The following is an 8,904-nucleotide window of genomic DNA, read 5'->3' as shown; positions in this document are numbered from 1 at the left end:
GATATCATGTGCATCCTGACATACTGATCAGGATATTACACACATTTCCACCCCTTTAGGGCAATAGAGTGTTCATGAGGTAACAAGGATCCTGTGATTCATCATCCGGTTGAAATGTTGGTGGACATATCATGGTTGTATCACTGTTGAGAATATTTTTGTATCGTGTATCGTCCACCATAAGAATCAATGACCCCCTCCAATCTGGTCTCCTTTTTAAGAGCTCCGATAATCCCTTTACAAAAGCTGGTTTTGCTTCGCCGCCTTGCAGCTCTCTGATATCAGTAAGTCTGAAAGGAAATTTGACGCAGTCAGTTTGGTAAAATTACTCTTTCCAGATTCTGGGGTGCATCCCGCTCAGGCAACCCTTACGTGTAATATTCATGTTTCTTTTAGTGCAGCTGGACCAGATGCAAAGGTGAAAGATGTCTGTGCATTCACAAAGAAATTGAAGCACATCTAGCGTGATTTTGCAAAAGGTGCCATGGTCACTGCCTCCCTTGAACACTTTTCGACAGAGAAAATCTTTGGTTCTCGGAGGGATCTCTGGATTGGGGTATCTTCTCAAGAGAACCCCATTCATGTCTAATACCAGGACTTTTTGAGCAGGACAGGTTGGAGGTGGCGTACCCTCCATTAGCGGAGCAGTCACAATGCTAATTGGGAAAGGCATTAGAAAATCCTTCCACATTTTTGTACATGAACTTACATCTTGCTATAACTCTGGCGAATGCACTTCTTTTGGAGGCTTTGGCTGCAAATCTTGCCCCAGAGGGGAATCTTTCTGAGCATCACCGACAGGGACGAAGTCTGGAGGGGCCGTTGGGTGCACATGAGTGGATGACCCGGCAGTAGGATCCTGTGATTCATCATTAGACATTGTACCACTCTTCGTGTCTGTGCCTTCCTTGCCAGGAAAAATAGCCAAAGATTGTATTAGCAGGAGTAGCTCCTTTGCTGTTTTTGCCGTATTGGCAAAACCTGTGCGTCGTAAAGTAGACAAGATCTTCAAACCCCCTTTCAATCCTTGGGGCATTACCCATTTCCACCTGTTGTAGCCCAAGGGTTTGAGTTCCTCTAAACAAACAGAACGCAAGAGTCAGAAAGTTCCAATATTAATGTTTTTTTTGAGAAAATGGATCTCACCTCAATGGACAAGGCATCAAAAGACACATGCACCACATCACAAGTCACATAAAAAACACTTTGATAATGAAAGAGGAACTCTAGGTTGATCCAAACGTTCTATTGTTACATTACGAAAGGATTGTGGTACAAAGAAGGATAGTGGTTTGATACAAAAAGGATGGTACAACCAAAAAGGCTCATAGAAGGGTTGGCTATAAAGCATCACTCATGGACACTAGGTAGAGTCTAAGCCAGACATCTTTTTGCCCGTGTGTTTGCAACACCTTTTTCGAGTTTTTCTCCGCTTACTGCACCAGTGTCCCCATCCACAACCACAAAATCCTTCTCTTTAGCACTCTCTGACCCTTTGGCTGCATCCAACCTTTCATTCTGGTCTCCCCTTGCCCCTCCTGCAGGAGCAATAACTATTAATAAACACCCTAATCAAGCCATACAGATGCAAACATATCAGAGACTACCCAGTTATACCTGAAGTCCCTTTGTGTTTTTTTGCATTTCTTGCCGCTGCAAAAGCCTCTGCAATATTAGGGCTTTTTGAGGGAGATTTCTCTTGGTTCACTGGTATGGATGTCAAGGGTTTGCTAGGATACAGGCTCTTGAAGAGCTCCACTTCTTCCCTGACAAGTGGCGATTCCGCAAGTATTTCATGCGCAATGGGGAGCACATCACCATCCATTAATTAGGTTTCCTCTATATCAGGTACATTTGTTTCTGAAACATCCCAAAAATAAACTCTAGGTGCATTGTAAAAAACAATGATGAGTAAAATTTGTACTAAACAAGTGCTTCAAAGGACCCAAGGAACTACTGTTACCTTCTAGATTGCAATGTCTCTCTTCCTTATCAGAGAGAACACTGATCGTAGTGCCCACTTTGACCTCTTTGGAGATCACTTCGGTGTTTAGATCACCCTTTTCAGCATCTGATCAATAGATAGGAAGCTTAGGCAAAATTTATTGACAAAACCATAAAAATATTGTACAAATATCCCCGAAGAGAGGGTTACCAAAATTGTCATCTGATTTGGTTGAAAGGACCTACGCCTCCCCTTTTTTCTTGGAGGTAGATTCTGCACAAGCATTAGGCAATTTAGGTTATGACAAGCTAACCATCAATGGATATAACCTTAAAGATTATGTCCCACCATGCTAGATACCATTGCATGAAAAGGTAGCTATCCCCAGACTGGTAGCTACCACAATACTAGTGGGTAAAAACACTGTGCTTGGTGGCTCAAACCATAGTAGCTACAATTTAGCTAGTACAACATTGGTGCCTAAAGATTGAATGTAAGACACATGATCATGGGCAATAAAGTGGTAGTCACCCCCTACCATAGCTACCACCTTTGGAGTAGTTAGCACATAAGCCACTAGCCACCTAGCCACCCACTATCCAGCCAACAACCAAGTCAGCACTTGTGACTAGGCAGGTCTGACTTGGGTGGGGTGGACCACCACCTACGATAGGTACTACCACCTTTGTAGAAGCTACCACATAGTCACTAGCCATCTAGCCACATACTACCCAACTAGCTAGCAAGTCAGCATTTGTGACTAGGTAGTGCTGAAGGGTGACATGAAAATGAGCAAAATGACCTGCTTACCAAACTGTAAGCATCCAGGAGATGTGTCGCCCCCACTGTCTACAAACATTAATTCCTTGATATTATCTGGGATGAGACGACCACAACTTGCAATCAAGCATTTTCCCTCTCTGCCAGCAAGGTTGGTAAAACAATATATGTGGTAAGCATGTCTGCAGGGGAGTATGAATATCCCCAACGCCTCTTCGTCGTACATGAGCAGGCCACATACACTGTAGCTATCAGGCACCTGTGATATCTCAGCATTAGGTGGTGGCACTTTGGGGGGTGGAACTTGCAAATGAATTGGGGTTTTCCTGCGTTGCATGGCGTTTACAAAATTGACACGAGCATTCAGTATGGGGAGAATTTCTTCATTCATCTCAATTTCCCTAGTAATATCATGTAAATCTGCACTGCAGTCATCATCCTCCACCTCAGCTTGCAAGGTCTCTAGCGTCATTTCGAGCTTGAAGACCCGTGCCTTTGCCCTTTCCACATCAGCACTGTTTGCCGCAGATGATTGCAGCTTCCCCAATCGATGTTTGGCTTTAGCAAGCTGCGTTGTCACACTATTAATGATTGACATTGCCCCCTCATTTCGATGCACATTTCCCCGCATTCTCATTGAGGAGCCTAGGATCCTGTCCAACACAATTAAGCTCGTACACCTCATGGGCCTCTGCTTTTGTCATGCAAAACTGGCTCTTCCTCTCAAATTTGACATGATGAGGCTGCCACCTAGACATCGGTGCAGGAGAAGCAGGGGTTCCGAAGTTTTGGTCTGATCGGGAATGACGAGCTTGCCTCTCCTCCACAGCAGGTGTTGCATGAGTAGGATTTGGCCTTCTCTTCTTCACCCTACGTGTGTCATGGTCCTCCCCCTTAGAAGTAGAGGATGCAGCTCTTTTGTTTGGAGAAGCATGCCTGCCTGGGTGGTGTCTTCCTCACTGGCTTGCTCTCCTTGTGCATGGCTTCTTGCTCCCGAGACCTCTCCCTGTGTGCCTTCCTTTCTTTCCCCACCTGCTCCTTGACATGCTGTGGAGAGGACTGAGCCCGTTTGGTGTGCGATAGTAGCTCCATGCCCCCAGATCGTGTCATAATTCCCCCGCTCGCGGGCGGCTGTTACAAAGGGGCCCAAGCCACTCAAACTCACTTTTCAAAAAAAGACCCTAATATGTATATATTGAAAAAAAAACCCCCATGTTCTCAAATTCGGTACTACAAGTGACCTCCACCACTTACAAACTTAGGTAGCAACATGAAGTGGCTAGCGCCCAAAAATCAAGTAGCTAGTGTACCACCTTAGCATGCATATACCCAAAAAGTAGTGAAAAAAAGAGTAGAAAAAGAAATTAAACATAAAAAAGGAAAAAATTAAACAAAGAAAAAAGAGAGAGAAAGTAGAGATAGATAGAGGGAGAGAGAGAGAGAGAGAGAGAGAGAGAGAGAGAGAGAGAGGGAGAGAGCATGAGAGATAGAGAGGGAGAGGGAGGGAAAGAGAGAGAATAGAGAAAGAGAGAGATAGAGGGAGGGAGGGAAAGATAGAGGTAGAGAGAAAGACAGGTAGAGAGGTAGAGAGAGGGAGGAAAAGAGAGAGAGATAGATAAAGAGAGGTAGAGAGGGAGAGGGAGGGAAAGAGAGAGATAGAGGGAGGGAGGGAAAGATAGAGATAGAGAGAAAGACATGTAGAGAGGTAGAGAGAGGGAGGAAAAGAGGGAGAGATAGAGAGAAAGAGAAATATATAGATGGAGAGAGAAAAAGAGGTAGAGAGGGAGAGGGAGAGAAAGAGAGAGATAGAGGGAGGGAAAGAGAGAGATAGAGAGAAAGATAGGGAGACAGAGGGAGGAAAAGAGAGAAAGAGAGGTAGAGGTGTAGGAAGAAAGAGAGATAGATAGAGGGAGAGAGAAAGAGAGGTAGAGAGAGAGAGGGAGGGAAACAGAGAGAGAGAGAGAGAGAGAGAGAGAGAGAGAGAGAGAGAGAGAGAGAGAGATGTAGAGAGAGAGATAGACAAGTAGAGATAGAGCAAAGCGAAAAGAGAGAAATAGAGAGGTAGAGGGAGGGAAAGAGATAAAGAATAGATAAAGAGAGAGATAGAGGGAGGAAAAGAGAGAGATAGAGAAAAAGAGAGGTAGAGAGAGATATAGAGATAGAGGGAGGGAAAGAGAGAGAGAGAGAGAATAGAGAAAGAGAAAAACCGCAAGAAGAAACGGCAAAAACATAAACCATTTCTAAAATCCGTTCATGTTTTTTTATAGAAAAACTCAAACGGACTTCGAAAACGGCTTGTGTGCTTGCCCAAACCATCCATAGTTGATTAAGTAAGCTTTAGGCCAAATCAATGGCGTGTATGGCAAGTCGTAGGCAAAAGCGCAAGAAGAAACGCCAAACACACAAGCCGTTTCTGAAGTTCGTTTGTGTTTTTCTATGAAAAAATGCAAACGGACTTCGGGAATGGCTTGTGCACTTGATCAAACCATCCATAGTTGATTAGGTGAGCTTTAGGTAAAGTCAATAGCGTGTATGGCAAGCCGTAGGCAAAATCGCAAGAAGAAACATCAAATATACAAGCCATTTCTAAAGTCCATTTGCGTTTTTCTATGAAAAAACGCAAACGGACTTCGGAAACGGCTTGTGCGCTTACCCAAACCATCCATACTTGTTAGGTAAGCATTAGGCAAAGTCAACAGCATGTATGGCAAGCCATAGGCAAATCCACGAAGAAACGCCAAACACACAAGCCGTTTCTGAAGTCCGGTTGCGTTTTTCTACGGAAAAACGCAAACAGACTTTGGAAACGGCTTCAACACTTTCCCAAACCATCCATAGTTGATCAGGTAAGCTTTAAGCAATGTCAATAGCACATATGGCAAGCCGTAGGCAAAATCGCAAGAAGAAACGCCAAACCCACAAGCTGTTTCTGAAGTCCGTTTGTGTTTTTTAATGGAAAAACACAAACGGACTTCGGAAACGTCTTGTGCACTTGATCAAACCATCCATAGTTGATTAGGTAAGCTTTAGGCAATGTCAATAGCGTGTATAGCAAGCCGTAGGCAAAACCGCAAGAAGAAATGTCAAATACACAAGCCGTTTCTGAAGTACGTTCGCGTTCTACGGAGAAACGCAAACGGGCTTCAAAAATGGCTTCAACACTTGCCCAAACCATCCATAGTTGATTAGGTAATTTTTTAGGCAAAGTAAATAGCGCGTATGGCAAGTCGTAGGTAAAATCGCAAGAAGAAACGCCAAATACACAAGTCGTTTCTGAAGTCCGTTTGTGTTTTTCTACGAAAAAACGCAAACTGACTTTGGAAATGGCTTCAACCTTTGCCCAAACCATCCATATTTGATTAGATAAGCTTTAGGTAATATCAATAGCGTGTATGGAAAGCCGTAGGCAAAACCACAAGAAGCAACGTCAAATACACAAGCCGTTTCTGAAGTCTGTTTTCGTTTTTCTATGGAGAAGCGCAAACGGACTTCGGAAACGGCTTCAACACTTTCCCAAACCATCCATAGTTGATTAGGTAAGATTTAGGTAAAGTCTATAGCGCGTATAGCAAGACGTAGGCAAAAGCGCAAGAAGAAACGCCAAACACACAAGCTGTTTCTGAGGTCCGTTTGTGTTTTTCTCTTCGGGAACGGCTTGTGCACTTGATCAAACCATCCATAGTTGATTAGGTGAGATTTAGGCAAATTCAATAGTGTGTATGGCACGCCGTAGGAAAAATCGCAAGAAGAAACGTCAAATACACAAGCTGTTTCTGAAGTCCGTTTGCGCTTTTCTACGGAAAAACACAAACGGACTTCAAAAATGGCTTCAACACTTGTCCAAACCATCCATAGTTGATTAGGTAAGCTTTAAGCAAAGTCAATAGCGCGTATGGCAAGCCGTAGGCAAAACCGCAAGAAGAAACGTCAAATACACAAGCCGATTATGAAGTCCGTTTGCGTTTTTCTATGGAGAAATGCAAACGGACTTCGGAAACGGATTCAACATTTGTCCAAATCATCCATAATTGATTAGGTAAGCTTTAGGCAAAGCAAGAGTGCATATGGAAAGCCGTAGACAAAACCGCAAGAAGAAACGCCAAATGTACAAGCCATTTCTGAAGTCCATTCGAGTTATTTTATGGACCCACGAACATAGGCTTTGACCAATAAGAACATAATTATAACCCGGTGGTCCTGATCTCCTTGTATCTCTAGACCGAGGTGTGTGGGGATCGGGCATGCCTAGAGAATGTGAGGTAGTCTACAATGTCTATAGATACAAGGTTAAAGACATTGTATGCTCCTTACAAATTTAGATTAGTGTGCTCCTTACTGTTAATTTATTGTATCATCAACAAATCAATTATGGACGATAGGATGGCATGTCCTTGTGTGTGATGCAAGCACCAGATCTTTCAAAAACAAAAGATATGTGAATAGAACATATGCAACAACGATCTCTTCCCTATAGAGCAACTAAAAGACTTGCGTTTTCAATCTCATGGTCAGGAGGCAGTCGATCAACCCCGACAAATAGATATTGTTCCAACTTCATCTCACAAAGAAGACGAATGTCAAATGAACCACCACCAGTGAAGTCTACCCCACCAATAGAGAATGCCACAAATCCAAGAAGCTGAGATAGATCAAATGTTGGATGCATTTTTTAATATGGATCCGATTATTGAAAACCAAGGTGGAGAAAACATTCAAAGAAACAATATCGATCAACCCGAGTCATCATGTCCACACCGACGACATGAGAGTGACGCTGAGCCAGAAGGTGAGATGATGTGGACTCTTGCACGGACGCCGCTTTACAATGGTACAAACATTTCAGTTCTTTGTACATCTTTGGCACTGCTTAATCTGGAGTGTATTTATGGATGGTCTGACACGAGTGTCACAGAGATTTTCAGGTAAATATACTCTATACTTAGCATGAACACAAAATATAAACAAATAATCGTGTCTTTTGATGTGTTGATGTATTGAAAGGTTGCTCAATGAGCAATTTTTGCCGAAAGGCAATCATATGCCCCCTACCCGACCTGCTACCAAAAAGCTTATTACCAGCTTGGGCATGGATTATCATACAATCCATGCATGTACTAAGGATTGTATACGCTTTTGAAATGAGTACGTAGATCACGTACATTGTCCCATGTGTGGATCAAACAGGTATAGAGAGGACACACAAGGAAAATCTGTCCCTGCAAAGGTGTTGAGACACTTTCCTATCATTCCAAGAATAAAGAGCATGTTCAGGAGCAAGTCTATAGCATCTTTGATGACATGTCATACCAACACTAGATCCACAGATGATGTGATGCGGGTGCCAGCTGACTCTCGTGCATGGAAGCACATAGAAGAACAATGGCCTACATTTGTGGAAGAGCCTCGTTCCCTCCGTTTTGGGTTAGCAATGGATGGAGTAAACCCATTTGGATTACGTAGTTCATCATGGAGAAGATGCCCAATTTTCTTGGCAAATTATAATATTCCTCCATGGCTGGCTATCAAGAAGGGCCATCTCTTAATGTCACTCATTGTCCCAGGAAAGTACAAGGCAAAGAACATGGACGTCTGTCTAGCACCACTTATAGAAGAGCTTCAAATAGTGTGGACATGGATTGATGTGGTTGACATGTACCAACTAATTGGACAACGACATGACCATATGCAAGGCATTCTCATGTGGACCATGCACGATTGGCCAGGTTTTGGTGAGTGTTCATGTTAGTATGATGAAACCTTCATGATCACCTATATACAAATCTTAGTCATCGCTATTTGTGCCCTGCTAATTTATTTCTTTACTGTGTCTAGGCTTGAGCTACTCTAGCAATCATGCATGTCCAAAATGTGATCCTCGACTTGGATTTTGCCGCTCTTATTACCTAGGCAAGACAGTCTACAAAGAGCATGGTCGATTTTTGCCTGAAGGACATGAGCTATGTGGGCCAAACATATGTAAACACGACATGCATCCACTGAAGGCGAGTGATTGGAAGAACATGCGGCTACAAAGTGGAGATTTTAACCCACCTGGCATGAAGAGACTGTCTATTTTTCACGAACTCCGGTACTTGAGTGATTTGCTTATCAATCATCTGCTCGACCCAATGTACATTTTCAAGAATGTGGGAGAGATCATATGGAAGACTATTACTGGA

The 8,904-nt window shown here is 43.2% G+C and overlaps 1 pseudogene; it reads right to left on the bottom strand.

Moving 5' to 3' along the window:
* Nucleotides 1-237: 237 nt before the first annotated feature.
* LOC147421995 (uncharacterized) lies at nt 238-1,825 on the bottom strand (annotated as a pseudogene).
* Between the last annotated feature and the right edge of the window lie 7,079 nt (nt 1,826-8,904).

This window comes from Adiantum capillus-veneris, chromosome 27, assembly GCF_014529385.1.
Source record: "Adiantum capillus-veneris isolate H3 chromosome 27, ASM1452938v2, whole genome shotgun sequence".
Classification (NCBI taxonomy): Eukaryota; Viridiplantae; Streptophyta; class Polypodiopsida; order Polypodiales; family Pteridaceae; genus Adiantum; species Adiantum capillus-veneris.
Note: the sequence above shows the minus strand (reverse complement) of the source record. Positions and strands in the feature narration are given on the sequence as shown.